Source organism: Poecilia formosa, unplaced genomic scaffold (genome assembly GCF_000485575.1).
Source record: "Poecilia formosa unplaced genomic scaffold, Poecilia_formosa-5.1.2 Scaffold6, whole genome shotgun sequence".
Classification (NCBI taxonomy): domain Eukaryota; kingdom Metazoa; phylum Chordata; class Actinopteri; order Cyprinodontiformes; family Poeciliidae; genus Poecilia; species Poecilia formosa.
The window spans coordinates 3,934,807-3,950,799 of record NW_006799945.1 but is presented as its reverse complement, the minus strand read 5'-3'; the positions used below and the strand labels follow the sequence as shown (position 1 = coordinate 3,950,799).

The following is a 15,993-nucleotide window of genomic DNA, read 5'->3' as shown; positions in this document are numbered from 1 at the left end:
AAGGAGGAGGGAGAGGAGGGTGTTACTTCGCTGCTCTCTCACTGAGTTATTCGTCCAGCTCTGTGGCAGCTTCACAGCAGAGGCAACAGCTGAGTATATCCACACATGTCCTCTCTGTTATTTCATACACACACAAATGCATTGCAAACTGAAAAAGGCAGATAAAATGAAACGAAGCAGACGTAGCAAAAAGGAACTGAGGCATGGTAGTGAAGTTGACTACAAAATGAATGACGCGTGAAACTCGCTTACAGATGTAAAACCTTCACGAAAGGACGTGAAAACTTTATGTGGACCTAAGGACTTCAAAGAAAATGTGCAGAGAATCTGGTTAAATCCACTGGTATTAGTCCTGTGAGGCACAAAAAGTCTGACTGATGCCAAGAAGAGGCAAAATCCAGTTTAGAGTTCAGCTCTCCAAAACTCTTCTGTTTCCACTCCGTAATATAACAGTGGATGGGAGAGGGGGCCCAAATGGTCACCTGGTTACACTAGAATTACCAATAAGTTTATTAAACAGGGGTACAACACCATTATGACAAGGATAAACTTTATTTGTATGAACACTTTTGTCTTTTGTGGCATTTCTGGAATTTATCATTATAATTATTTGTAATTCAAATTTTTGAAGTGGATTTCAACACTACACATTTGTTCACCTAAATCTGTAACAACTGCCTGAAAGTTAATTGTGCACTTTTTGTCTCCTGGTCTATTTCCAATTGAATTTGTTTACATTCCCATCCCCTGTCTTCATGTATAAAGCATTATGTCCAAATTAAATTCCAATCATATGCAATGAATGAAACAGAAAAGGGTTTCAAGCTCTCCATGACCCTCGCTCATCTTAGTGTGGCTATTGAACTAAAGCCGCCCACAGATGTCTTTTGAACCCCAAATGCCGTGTATTAATCTGCACCCGAGTGTGCGATTTTATAGTTCATATGTGGGCTGAATTGTGTTAAGTTCTTCATACGGGCCAGTGAGGGGTGAAAATGCAACAGGGATCAGGCCGTCACACGTCAGGTGATTAGAGGCGATTAGAGCCAACACCCCCAGGCACAGCCTCGGCTCTGGCAAATTCACACTAATCCAGCACCAGCAAGTAAAACTCAACCAAACTCTGCTAGAAACAGTAGAACCGCAGGCACAAATTCCACCGGAGAACAATTTATGCGCGCTACAAATTACAACAATTAGCAAGTTGACAGATTGGATCAAGCTCCCAACAACAACCACACAAACCATAAACATGTTTTCTCCCTTGCAGCATTCTGAATCAAGCATTAAGAGGAAAACAAAAGTGAAAAACGTGCCGATATGAGAATAAACCAACAACCACCATATGGGCGTCTCTACCCACCACCTGCCCCCTCTTACACACCTACTGGGTGGGAACTGCAGCCCCCAGGAGTCACCTCTCCCTTCTGGAGCTCCACCAGTCCTGTAACTGTCACGTCTGATTTGTGCAGAGCCGTGTGCTACGTATGATAAGTCAGCCTATTCTGGGTCTCGGTGCATGGGGAGCGATGTGAATGGGTCAGTGCACTTCACACACTCTTCTGCGCTCCATCAAATGCCCAGCGTGGAGCTTCTCCGGAGCGACAGCCCACTCGGCCCAGAGGCCGGGGCCGGGAAAGTTCAGTGGAGTGGCCGGCTCTGCAGGTGGGGGTCACGCCACCACACAGAGGGGGGTTGCAAGTGGGACACGGTGGTTGTGAGGCCTATTTTCAGGCAAATTACCGCTCCCCTTCCCATTTTCTTTGCCTCTAGTTAATGGTTAGAATTTAAACAGCAAAGCACATCTGTTGTCACAAGATTAGTTAAAAAGTCTTCAAACTGGTTAATTTATGAAGGTGCTTTTCAAGATGATTAGTTGTGCTTTAATTTCTTCTTAGTGAGATAAAACACAACCTTTTAAATCATTTTGTAAAAAAGCCTAGAGAGTATTTAGACTGTAGATCAGGTGCAACAAAGAACACATTTAGCACCTGCAATTTGGGGTGTTTTACAAAACAATAAAGGAGCACAACAAAAAAAAAACACATTGAAACAAATAATACATCAAACAACAAAAACTTTCTTTCTGCATCAAATAAAAATACAAAAATTCTAATAAACAGGAAAGACATGGGAGGCTTTCTACCTCAATACACCGTCTCTTATCTGTGAGGGCTTAGCAAATGTATAATTAATATTCTAAAGCTGATTCATTAATAAAGAGTTTAAAAAAAACCCCACTGATGTAGGGTTGCTCAATTTGTAACTTTTTCTTGCCCCAGAGATAATTTTGAGGCCAATTTATTATTGCAAAAGCCGAACAGAAATACTGTGCTGCAGCTGCGACGCACATTGAGGTGAACTATGTCTGCTGTAGACAAGAAAAATGTGTAAAATGCATTTTCATGGTCCTCAGTGCCTGGCTTTGAGCTATCAGAGCAGTTGTTGATATATTACTTTGGCTCCTTCGCTTTGAGAGAAACGGTGGAGGTCATTTTCAGTTTGTTCTGTAGATTACGTGCACTACAAATTCTAGCCTGTCACAGTAAAAAAAGTTCAAATAATACCACTTAAGTGTTTAAAGAAGTCTATCTCCATTGCATAAGAAAAATATTTGCCTCTGAAACGGAGATGCTACATGAACACTTGTGCCGGTATTGAAATGCACCATGGAAATTTTTTAAGTTCTTCATTTCAGAAAGGACTTTAAAAGGCCAAACACATGTTCCATCACACAGCTAGAAAAATGAGATGGATGACTGAGAAAAGTCAGCGCTAACCTGTTAAGCAAAAAGCCGTGGCGAGACACAGATGATGGAATTACCTTGTGCAGAGATGGAATGCGTATCATGAACAAAGTTTCAGATGGAGCTAAAGTGATCCTATGCTCTGTGAAATCTAGAGGATTTTCAGCAGCTCACAGTTAAATCTGCTGTCATTGACTCCTGAAGAGTAGATTATTAGCATGGCATCACAGCTGTCTAGATCGAATGGTTCAATGTGATGTTCATCATCCAACAGGATAAAGATCAGACTTTAGGTTTTGCCCGTCAGAAAAAAAAAATAATAAAAAAATCACAAAATAAGGAGCATTAACCTTGTCGTCGTAAATGGACAGCTTCTGGCATATTGAGATCACTTGTTTTTGACAGATTACAAGAAGGCTTAGAGGCACTGTTAGGATCCTAAACCTCAGAGTCCTGCCCAGAAACAGCTATATTTTCACACATCAGCAGCATACTTTTTAAAGTAATTTAATTCTAAAACATAAAAGATGCTGAATCGGTTGCCTGTGTTGGATCTTTCAAACGAAGTCCAATCAATTATTGCATTCAACATTGTCATTACTACTATGAATAAAATCTCATTGAGATTATTATACCATAGATGCTAAACTGAAAGGTAACACTTGTCTAAGGTTCTGTGTCAGATCTTAGCAGGACATTTTTTTCTTAAGTTCCAGATTTTAGTTTAACATTTTTACACCACTTCCCTGCTTTGCTTTTCAAGCTCATGCTGAACAATATGCCTCCATTTTCATGTCCAAGACCTGGACAATATGGTGTAATGATGGTTTAGGCTTCAGACCAGAGGTTTTGGTTGACCATTTATGCGCCTATTATTGTATTTCATATGTAAAGTTCAGCAAAATAAGAGCACAGCTTGCCACAATTATAAGAAAAAGAAATCACAAGCTACTTTAAAAGCAGGGGGGAAGGGAAACAAATAAAGCTGATTATAGCAGGTGGAGGCTCAGAGTGAATCTGGTTCTACTGGAGGTTTCTTTCTAATAAAAGACAAACCTTCCTCTCTACTGTCACCAACTGCTTGCTCAGGATGGAGGCCTTCAAAATGAAGACATGGTGCAATCAACTGGTTTTCTTCATAGGTGACAGTCTGCTGAGGCTGAACTGTGTTACTACAGGACAGAATAAATCGAGCTGTAATGTTCTGTAGCGTATTGCACTGCACTGCAAAGCAGAGGTCACCAACCCTGGTCCTCAGGGCATGCTGTCCTGCATGTTTTAGGCGTTTCCCGGCTGCTGAACACCCGGTTTAAATGAATGGGTCATTAACAAGCTTTTGTAACAATTGCAGGCATGCAAAAAAAAAAAAAAGGTAATGCAATCATTTGAGTCAGCTGTGCTGGAGTGGGGAAACATTTCAAACATGCGAGACGGACAGTGGGCCCTGGGGACCAGAGTTGGGGACCATTGCTGTGAAGTACTGCTCTTTCTGTATTGCATTGCACTGAATTAGACTGAATGAATTTAGACTGGAATGTATGTAATGAACAGAACCTGTCACAGAAAATGCTCAAGGAGAACCTTTATTAATTGAGTTAAAAAAAATAATAAACTGAACTGTATTGTATTGATTAAAATGATAAAAACCTAACACTTTAAATATGTTTCACCGGTACTGTGATGTTTGGGACATTTCTGGGGATTTTTCCATATATGTAAAAAAAAATAATAATATTAATAATAAAATAAAAAGATAGTCCCAAGTGATCGAAAGTTGAAAACACACCCAGCTTTCTGTTCCAGCTATGCTGCACATTAAAACTGAACTGCTTCTCCTTTTTTCATTTTTAGATGCAAGTCTGGCAAGAGAGAGTAAACATGTTCTTGATGATATGAGCGGTCTGGATGGACCAAACCAATAGAGGTGAAACAGTGTGCTGGATTACAATCTATTAACATTTCCTCTGGTTTTGACTAAACTACAAGTTGATGTTATAAGCAGGACTAAAACTTTATTTTTAATTGAATGAATTTACGTAAGCACAATATCGAAGCATAAAGTCCCTGTAGGGATGAAGAAGAATGTAGCACCTTTATTAATTCTCTGTGTTTGCTTGGAGTTCAGCTGAATCAATATAAAAATATTAAAGCAGAAGTGCTGAGGAAAACCATAGATCACAGAGCCGTAGCTCCGAAGCCAAAGACACCAGCAGGGAAATCTACAGAACAACAATCCACTGGCTCACATGGGAAGACAGAGGTCCTGTTGAATATTCAAAATTCCCACAAAGCAGGGCAAATCACTCAGCTGAGATTGATGCTTTGAAGTCGCCAAGAAAGCTGAGTGGGACGAAGATCACCATTCATGAAGAGTGAAAAGGCCGTCACAGCAAGCTTCCCCCCTCCTTCCCTCACCCTGTCTATGTTTCTCCCTCAGTCTGACTCATCGACTCTTTCTGCACAATGTCAAGACGTCATATCCAAAGAGACAAAACAAGAAATCACTGCTATTGGATTATTTTCTCTGCCAATATCAATGTTTAAAGATACAACTTGTGCAGTGATCCAGGACTTCGTCGAAACCCTGCACATTAAATCTTGAACCTGATTGACAAGTGTTTCAGATCGAAAGGATCCGAGACAAGATCTGACCCGTCTAAGGCAAAGCAGCAATATTTTTAACTTTGTGTTGCAGACAGGAAAATAGCGCCATGTACAAACTTGAATTTATAGCGCTCTGATTCGCATGATGATAGACAAGGTGCACCCAGTAATTGCACATGTAGCACACACACAGAAATAAATTATGTATGCCAAGTTGTAAAAGTCGGAGAATGTGATTCACATAAAAATGTCGATTCATACAGCCTCCAACAAGTTGAGTAAACTAAACTCTGACAGAAAGCGAGCTTATGATTATGCTTACGCTTCCTTATTCAATGAAAACGATTCCACCTTAATCTCGAGTCAGTTCGATACTTTCTTTTTTAAGTTTTTAGAAAATAATAAACTAAAACTAAGTGGAGGACTTTAAACACTTTTTTTGTTTACTGCTGACAAAGTAAGAAAACAACAAAAAAATCTTTATTGATTTTCTTGAAGTGTGCTTAATACTATATTCAGTATTAAATACTGAATGCATTCAGATAAGTCGTGTGTGACTAACTTCAATTAAAACAGATTCCCATCATTTTCCAAAATTCCTGTGAGATTCTTTCGTTAGGGTTATCTGCATTATAATCACATTTTATTTTATTTGAAAGTGAATAATTCGTGAGTTTTTTTCCCCACACCTCTTCTTGATCGTGAATGATAAAAGTAGCAATTAAAAACATGTTTTTTTATGTCAGAAAATATAGCTTTGCCATGAGAATTAGCTTAAGTACTGATGTAATCAATTTATTAGGAGAACCTTTTATTATCTACTCTGCTAACAGTAAAAATTGCCAATCTCATGATCACTTTTCATTAAAGCATCCGTAACTCGACTCACACTTGCAGCTCAGACCTAAACAATGGGCACGACGACTATGAGACGCTCACACAACGACCTCCATGTCAGCGCTTCAGAAATTCTCATTAATAAAGTGGCTTTCCTCGCTCCAGGCAAAAACAGCAGATGTTATTTCCCCCTCTTTTCCTTGCTTCTGAACGGCTCTATCACTCAGAGTTACTGGCCCATGCCTCACTGAGCTTCTGCTAAATAAACCCTCTTGTTTTTGTTGGTGGAGATGAATATCTATGAGTTTTACCTCAGCTGATTTACTCAAAGCTCTGTTAACATGTATTTTCTGCCCACTTTCCTACACTAATGTGGCATCACGTATTTGAGTCTGTTTGGATTTTGCACAGACAGACTAACCGCTTGTAAAATCTCGTTGAAATAACAACAAGTAGAGAGGAGTCGTAGCTTAGGCTGTTACAAGCTGTATCGTGGTTTTAATCAATGAAAGAAACATTACGGTTGCATCACACTTTTGAAATTGCTTTAATGAAATGGCAAGAAGCGTTTACGTTTTTTTTTTGTTTTTTTTTGCTCTTCTCTTGTGGTGTGCAAAGTACCCTTGTGTCCTTCACACCTTATAAACTAAACTTTTCCCCTTTCTAGAAAAAGACTAACTTGGCTGCTTCAACATTCTCACATGTACCAGAAGCATAAAGAGTTTTGGTTGGGACAGAGGCTCTGATTTTAACTTATTTGCAGTTTTGAAAAAAGCAGAAGGTCACCAGGCCTGTCAGTAAAACAAACCTTGCAATAGTCCCAGGTAAATTCACGTCTTTACCTGGGAAAAGATCCGTACTTCTTTTTTTTTTCAAATATTACCATTATATCTAGACATTCTTCTGTTTTGAAAGGAAGCAAATTTATGACTATGTACTTATTAATCTCACTCTTATTACTTTATTTTTTGTAAAGTATGTAAATGGGATTAAAAATGTCCAAATCTCACCTATAATGCATTTAAATAAAATAGTAGACCCCCACATACTCCCGGTTTAGTGTTTGAGGAAATTTTGTGTATTCACAGATTTTTTTTTCATAAAATATTCCAGCTCAAAAAAATCTGATATATTTGATTGTTTTCAGTAAATTGGTAAAAAGAAATAAACATGTGCTGCTTTAGATCCTAAAAATCAGTATGTGCCAGTAAGTCTTGAAGTGAGACTAGTGTTACCAAGTAATCCAGGTCCATTTATTAAATGGGTTGCCTGCACTCTCAACACAGAAACCTTATTAAGCAGTGAGATTGAAGATGTTTGATCATAAAGTGAATGTAATCCTCAAACTTGCCTTGTGGTATGCCATCTTAAACGCAGCGACTATGACATCCATACTGGCAGGTCGTACCACAACCTACTAGAAGAAGTGTTCATGCTTACTGGTGTGCCAAAAAAAATAAAAAAAATAAAAAAGTATTTTCTGTGTGAACAAGCATTTAAAAAAAGCATTGTGACAACACAATGACTAACCTTTAAGACAGAACATATTGGGGTTTTTTTTCTTTTCTGAATTAATTTAAATAGATGTAGAGGTTTGACTTACTGAACTCGCGCATAAGCCAATGTGGAGAACTTTACGCAGAGTCTGGCAAGTTGCAGAGGGGCTCCATTTGTGTGTGTCAAAAGTTCAAGCCCCCCCCTTCCGGCGCACAACCTGCAAAAACAAAGAGTTTGCCTTATGTGGGCTATATCCCCCTGCACCACAAACAAGAATGATTGTTACAGAGTGACTCCACCTGTTTCTTACTCTAATTAGTCATGCTAGTCACTGAAGTGCTAAACCAGCAGGGATGGACTAAAACAGGGTCAAAGGAATGAAACAAAGCCTTAAAAACGTGTGGAATGTGCAAACATGTTAACTTGTGTGAGGAGAATGAGAGACGGACATAAAAATTAAACAAACATCAAGCAGACAGTTCAGAAATGACCAATTTTAGGCTTTGTAATCCAATTACACAAATGCTCCTACATTTATAAACGGCTGTGAATGATTGGGGGAAAAAAAATAATCAAAATTCCACATTTCACACATGAGGATGGGTTGCTGGTGTCTATCTCAAACAGTTACTGGGCAAATGGCAGGTTGCACCATGGATGTGTGGCTCAATCACCGGACAGCATAGAGACGAACAATCACGCACACAAACACTCAAATTCTAGCAATTTAGAGTAACCAATTAACCTGATAGTCATGCTTTTGGACCGCAGCACCAGTGCATGGGGGGAACATGCAAACTCCATGCAGGAAGGATTTGAACCCAGGACCAGCAACAGCTGCTCCATCGTGCAGCTCATGTTGAAACATATTCTGGAAAATAACACCACTCTGCAAAAGTTCGGCTGGCGAGCTTTTACAGCTTGCCAGCAGAATAATGTAGTCAATGGAAAAAATTTTAGCACCTCTCAGCTATAATAATACTTTCAATCCTGTGGAGAACCATATAAATCAAAAGTAATTTCACATAAACAGCCACACAATAAAGACTTCATAAGTACACAAGTAGGGCAATCTGCTGTAATGCCAGCACATTTGATACATCTATGAAAAAACATGTTATTTATAATGGCATCTGCACAGTGCAGCCGTTCTCACACACTCCCCTCTTCTGGCTGTAGTGATGCATGAAGAGATGGATTCAGCCCAACCCTTGGAACAGCTACCGACTGTATTTATGCTCAGCTCTATGGACCGGTTGACACAGACAGGTGGGATTTAAATGGCAAATTAACCACCCATAGATGCCCAGAATGAATCTGTCCATTAAGATCAACACTCAGAACCTTTGTGATTAATGGCGTTTGGTCAGATTTCAGTTTTACTGCTTTATTATATAACAAGAAATGAATAGAAGGGGCTGGTGCACTGCTTCTTGTTGGATTACCTGCTCTGTTTGATTGAGAGGGAACGCAGGGAGAGAAGTCAGTCAGTCAGTCAGTCGGGAGGGAGGGAGTCTTCTGTGCATATTTTCCATGTGTACCCACGCCTCTCCTTTAGCTGGTGCTGCTGAAAGCTCTTTTGTATGTCTGTGTGTAGTGTGAAGTCGAGGCACAGACCACAGGCTGAGCAGTCACCAATAACATCTAAGTAATAATTCTGAGCTTAACTTAATAGCTGTTTTCATTGGAATTTTGCAAATGTAATGTAATATTTTTAAACTAATTTGCAGTTTCAGGACACATCACTCTTTTTTTATGTAAATGTTGCATCACAACAGAAAATCCCCTTTGAGCTTCTGAGAGATGAACTTAAAAAAAGTTATCGAGGAAAAAAAAAAAAAAGTGGAGCACGGAGGAGAAATTATTTCACACACAAGAAGTTATCATTATATCAATGGCACCATTTTGTAATAACTGGCGTGTTTAGAACGAGCCCCTGAGGTATTAGTGGTGGAATCATGAGTGGAGCTATAGTGCTATCAAGCACCAGTCAGAGCGTCTGACAGCCACTTAAAATAGTAAGTGAGGGTCACCGAGCACAAAGGAAGCCTTGTAGATACATTACAACATTGCATTTGTGACAGAGCTTAGCACGGTCATGTTTTTGGGTTTGTACGCTGTGAAGTGGAAAAATTATTACATACGTCTGCATTTTTATTTTCTTAGACATGTCTGTTTTATTTCCATTGCAAATATGCATGTAAGCAGTTTTCGAAGTGCACATAGTGCAAAGAGCAGGTACATTTGAAAGGTCAGATAACGTAGGTGATAACCACAGAGTGCAAGGAAGGTTCAAAGTTGATGCATAGTAGGTGTCTATGCATCAAGTTGTTTTTCTTTTTTTTAACTTTCTATTACAGTCTTAAGTTTTCCCCCTTGTGCTTACTTTTCATATATATATATATATATATATATATATATATATATAAATATATATATGTATGTATATGTGTGTGTGTGTGTGTGTCAAGACAGGATGTGGTTTTGACTGAAATGTATAAGACTGTTATGCAACTGTACAGCGGGGCTCTTCTCTACTGGTCTGCCTCAGTGTCAGAGGCTTCGAACACTTCAGGCCTTCGAAATAAAACAAAGACAAAGATTGATCTTTCTCATTTCTTAACGGTTTCTCTACCCTTTTGTTAATAATTTCCATAGCAGCTGCCAGATGGTTGTATTATGGTTAGATGGTAATGTTTGAGTTCCCTCATTTACTCATTAGTTCCAAATATCAGGCTGATGTGATATCCACATGTCCCATCCATATCCGAGTCATTTACCTCTCATTACTAGTCTACATGTGTACCACATGTCGTCAACTTGGATTTTTCCGAAAGTGAGATTCTGAGAAGTTATCGGTAATCGTTGCTTTATCTGTAGAAGAAATGCGTCTTACAGTGAGCTTGTAGAAGAGTAAATAAATCCTCAAAGGTTGACATGCTAATCAGATGGACACCTTTAGCAAATTAAAACGACTCAAAATGAAATTTTTCATATCAGTGGAATAATTAATACATTTCATATACCAACAGTCAACTTCTCAAGAAGCTTATTCTGGAGCTGATTTCATTAATAAAAAGTGTTCCTGTGTGGTTGAGTCTGCCAGTTATATTATTAATCTGCTAGATTCACCGTGTCTCACTAATCCACTCCAGCTTTGCCAAGAATGGAGTAAATCTTTAAATTGCGGATCATTCTGGAAGTCATGACATGTTGTCAGCAATACTGTGTTAATGTGCTCTCTAGGTCTCTGAGGTGTTTGAAAATAATACCTGCAGACACATAATCATCTGTTCTACAACACTAGCTGATGAGGTGGATTGAAACAAAGTACGACTGAGTAGCTAGGCATTGCTCCAAATATGTGTTTTTTTTTTTTTCTTGAAACAAAGAAAAAGATAAATGGGGACAAAGTTACCTCGATCCTGATAAAAATTAATTTCTTTATTGTGGGGAAAAAATAGGAATGTTCTATTCAAGATTTCCTTAAAGAAATGAATTTTATAAACACAAGGTGATTAGTAATACCCATCTCCTATTGGCTCATTCCACTGTTCACTCTTTTCCATTGCAAGTTGAACTTTAAATCAAAACTCTAACAGCAGCGTATTGCTATCCACAGTTAATTACCAACCACAATAAACATCCAGACCCGACTAACTGATGGGCGACATGCAGATGAGCAGAACATATCTGATGTTACAGCCGCCCCTAAATGCCCTGTGATGGCTCTGGAGTACGTCTTCACATGCACGCTCATTGATTTTTCCAGACCTTTTAATAGGTCAGGAGCAAACCTTTTGTCTGCATAATAAGATGTAGCTCCTTTCCAAAACAACTAGCATTGATTAGTTCCTGTTGTACAGTAATGTTTGCCTCCATTTGAAGTATTCACAGGGCTGCCCCCCCTTTAGTCCCTCATCTTTTACACAAACAGATCGCACATACCTGTTTTCTCTTTGAGAGGTTAAAGTGAGTGTTAAACCATCTGCCAACATGGCTGATGAGAAATACAGGGGAAAGGAAATCCTTTTTTTCAGGTTGGCAGGCTGACCCGTGACCCATTTGTCAGTTTTGGCACATTTTCCTTTAATTAGAAGAAGATGTTCTTTAAAGGAAACCTTTACTTTAGCGAGAAAGAGAACCGAGTGTGTCCCTTATCTGCATAACAAAACATGCAGGAAAAATGAACACCTACCGTAGTTTGTGGCTTTTTGACAAATTACTCACTGAAAATTTGATTTAAAACTAATCTGAAACATTTTACGCTTGATCACATAGTTCAAAAGAACCTTTCTGCAGATCAACATATTTTGTTTTACAAGAAAAGGTTTGTTCCAAGTACCAGAATCCCTTCATTTAGAAATAATGAAAAACATATATAGCATTAGTATCAAAGCTTCCCTCAGAGAATACTAAAATATGTTAAAGTAAATGATAGAAAAAGAACCTCAAAAGATTAAACTGTCTGTGAGAGATACGAAGCCGCAGAAGCTCACATGAAATTATAGCACTATTAGGATAATTAATGTGTTTTGGTGTGAAAAAGATGATTATTTAATTCACAAAGAAAAGTCTGCTGGAGACATTAAAAACCATCTGTAAATCTACAGGAATAAAACATTTTATTTTTAACGAGATAAAAATAAATGTACAGTTGGTGTATTTGCAGCCAGATATCTGATAATTAAAATGCCTGTTTTCTATCCTCTTTTCAGATATAAAGATATCTATTCAGGAGTACAGCCCGTGTAACCCTCTTTCCCTGGAGATCTGAGCGCATTAGATACGGAGCTATCAGCAGCCTTTCCCCTGACGTTGTTGTTTGCTCTCTTCCAATGATAGCGCAATGAAAACACAGGAAGCAGCTGGGAGAGCGCTGGGGCTGCGATCGATGCGTCCGTGTCCAACTGTGAGCTAGGTGAAGTCTTAACATCTTGCCCTCTTCGCTTTCTCAACCGTCCGTTTCCGTCCTGTCAAGTCTCCTTCTGCCGCTAATGTGTCTGAATGCAGTGTCATCCAGTGCCGCCTCACAGCAGTCGATAAGTACTGGAAATGCTACCCATCTCTGAAACATCACTCCTTCACTTACTGTAAGTGCACATCAGCGAGGGCAACATCCCCGCACTGCTGACAGGGAGGAAGACAACACCAGGCGGATCATGCTGTGAGTGAGCATCACCGGCTGCAGCCACAGACAAGGATTTCACTGCTGAAATTGCAGACGACATAAAGAGCGACTGAACTGAGCTATGGTTTATCAAATTTGAGCTGGTGTTCCACATCATTTCCAGGAATAAAGGATTCCCTTCAAAAAGCAGATCCTATGGAGTAAAGTCAAGATCAATTTCTTCTGTCATCTGACAACTCTATGCCTATTTTCCCTCTTTATATTCTTTGTGTGACTACTACATTAAGCTATTTAGAATGGTTATCACAACAACGGTCCAATAAACACAAAGGATTTTAATATTTTTCTTTGGATTCTGTTAAATTGCAGTCAATGGACAGTATCTTATATGTTTATATGTATTGAAAGTCTGAAAAATCTACTTTTAGAAAATTGGGGAACAATTTTCAATGGGAAACCAAACTATAGGCAAACTAGACTACAACTATGCTGTGCTGGATTTGTCTGCAAGTTGGAACTCGGATCATGGAGACAAATTGCAATTCTGCCTTATTCTTGCTGCTGCTAGATGACTGATCAACTAACAACTTCTAGTATAATAAAAAACTGGTATGTTTTAGTAGCTGAGCCATAATTTTGAAGTAACTTGTTAAGATTAGGGTTTTTTTTTAATGTTTGAATCAATAATCACAAACTTGTCGCAATAACTACACATCCATGGATTCAGAGGATTTTGCAGCCCCACTCTTTACCAACAGATGATAAATCAAGTCAAAAGTGGTTCAAAAATCTAAATCTGAAGATTTTAAAGTAACCAAGTCCTGCAGGTTTTCTCTTTGTTTGTAAAAATAAAAGCCCAGGAGGGGCAGGAAAATGTTAACTCCAATTGTGCTGCGGCGACAACAGACAAACGGATTAAAAGCACTGCTAAGAGGAGCTCATGTTTAATTTTAGGTTTCAGAAATAAGGCATGTTCTTTCATGTTGTGTAATAATTGATTACTGTATGATACCCTGTCATTATAGACATAATCACAGAAAATTGCTTAATAGTAAAATACACAACCATTGCAGTCACCGAGTTATCTGAAAGCATCAAAGACATAAAATACAGAAAATATGTATTTTTACTTTTGTTCTTGTAGCAGTGAAAATAATGAGATCTATAAGTAAGACAATAATCAGAGTCCATTTTTTTCAGATTGTCCTACTCTGAAGTCTGAAGAGACTGCTTTGACAATATCATCCTGTTTAAGGGCATTTTATCTGCTAGAGGCATTGTGTTGACATTTACACATGGCTTTCCTAACAGATTTAAGTAATGCATCACAGGATTATGTAAACAGTTGGATCATAGGTGGTTATGTCAATCACTTTTGCTTTAAACATTTATATAGATGTCTGCAATTGATCACACGTAGGTCTGGTCATGCTGGGACATGGCAGTAACTCAAGAAGCCATGAAATTTGCTCCATTTTTGTGTGCTTTGCATGCACTCTGCTAAATTTCTGTACAAGACTCAGGACTCACTTTGCACAAAGGTCATGAAAATGTTACACCCAGAAGGTACAAGCAATTTGTACCCATTTGGCATTAGATGGTAGCTGTCGTCTCTTGAGTCATGAAAACAAAAGGCGTAAAAGTGACTAAGGAGAAGAAAATCAAGGTAAGTCTATTTACATATAGCACTTTACAGCAATAAGACATATCAGAGTGCTTTACATGGTAAAAAAAATTAAAAGAAATGTTACATTGGCAAAAATAAGGAGAAGTAATTAAAAAGTTGTAATTCAGAATAGATTTAATATGCTCCAGTTACTATATTAATCAAAGATAACTCTAAACAAATTGGGTTTTAGCCACATTGAGTCAGTATAATGACTTTAGAATCATCTTCCTGGTTTAAGTGAGAACATCAAGAGTAGCATTGTGGATCAGCTGCAGCTGTCTGATTTTTTTAGGGAAATCTGTCACTAGTCATTTAATCCTGGAAATGTTCTTCAGATTATAGAACGTTGTAATTGTAAATATTTTATCATGAGAGCTCCTGCCCTTGACAAGATCTAGGGCCTAAATATTTACAATCAGCTTCTGACTCTGTCAGGGAAGAATCACATTTGGGATTCCATTTCTAAATAAATAAGTGATGCCATCTTTTTAATGCATTGCTTCATCCTTTAAAATAAGGAATAACATATCTTTAAATGATTAATTTGAAGATTTAAAAAGGTGTTGAAAGAATAACATGATACATTAATAAATTAATGTGCATTTTACCACAGCGATTAGTTCAGACTTCTGCTGTACTCCTACTTTAGCTCAGGCTGCTGAATGAGAACACTGAACCGTTGCCAAGTCTTCATAAACAATAAAACTGATGTGTTGCAAAACATTTTCCACTTACCACAGAACATGAGTGGAGTCTCAAAAGTGTATTTCTGCATTTAATAATGACAGATTTCTAAATAGTTTATCAAATATTTATACTCGGCTCATATCTGATCTAACTTTGCCTTACAGAAACGATAACAATGTGCTTCCAAATAATATTTTGAGGTTCCTTCAGCCACCACTGTTGGGGGTAATTAATGGCGCCACGGGTCCTGTGAGAGTGGGACCAGCTGTGTGCTTTGCTTTGTCACCAGTCCCACTCTGCTTGACACCTTCGGTAACATCCCTCTTTTCCAGAGCCAAAATTACAGTTGGAGAGCTCGTTTGTGGGCCTTTTGTGCCCACCCTCAGAGAACAAACGCTAGTAAGACTCAACAACTTGCCCCCTTTGCCCAGCCCCAGAGCGCGCGGCAGTGCCCACTGCTGTAACTGGAGAGCAGGGGGAAAAACAGCTGCTCTGGCTCTATCCTGCATCTGCCACAACTGAGATTTGATGGAACAAAGTGGGAATGCAAGCACACGTTTGGACTCTCAAGTTCAGCCACACTCCAGCTATTGTCCATCTAGCTCTCAATGCAACTTTCTTTCCTTTGAGACACAGGCACACACAGGGAATACTGATCTGTCATCAGACATTGCTAGGCTACATGTTTCTGGCCCCATATTTAGTTTTGTGATCAATGACCCATCATCATAAGTGTACAGTTGTAAATTTCCCTGGCGATTTAGATTTGATTTTATTTTCATTCAACCAAGAATTTTTCTCTAAAGAGAGAAGCATTTATC

At 38.6% G+C, this 15,993-nt stretch overlaps 1 protein-coding gene across 4 annotated transcripts in view; it reads right to left on the bottom strand.

Moving 5' to 3' along the window:
• Positions 1–15,993, bottom strand: part of LOC103149337 (bone morphogenetic protein receptor type-1B-like) — a 50,229-nt gene that overhangs the window by 17,956 nt on the left and 16,280 nt on the right. For 2 of the 4 annotated variants that reach the window (XM_007568440.2, XM_007568463.2), the window contains one exon: positions 7,792–7,902. The exons of 1 other annotated variant lie outside the window; for it this stretch is intronic. The gene's annotated coding sequence lies outside the window, so the exon portion shown is untranslated. Of the gene's footprint in view, positions 1–42; positions 115–7,791; positions 7,903–15,993 lie in introns of all 4 variants that reach the window. One more of the 4 variants, XM_007568447.2, reaches the window with a different exon arrangement.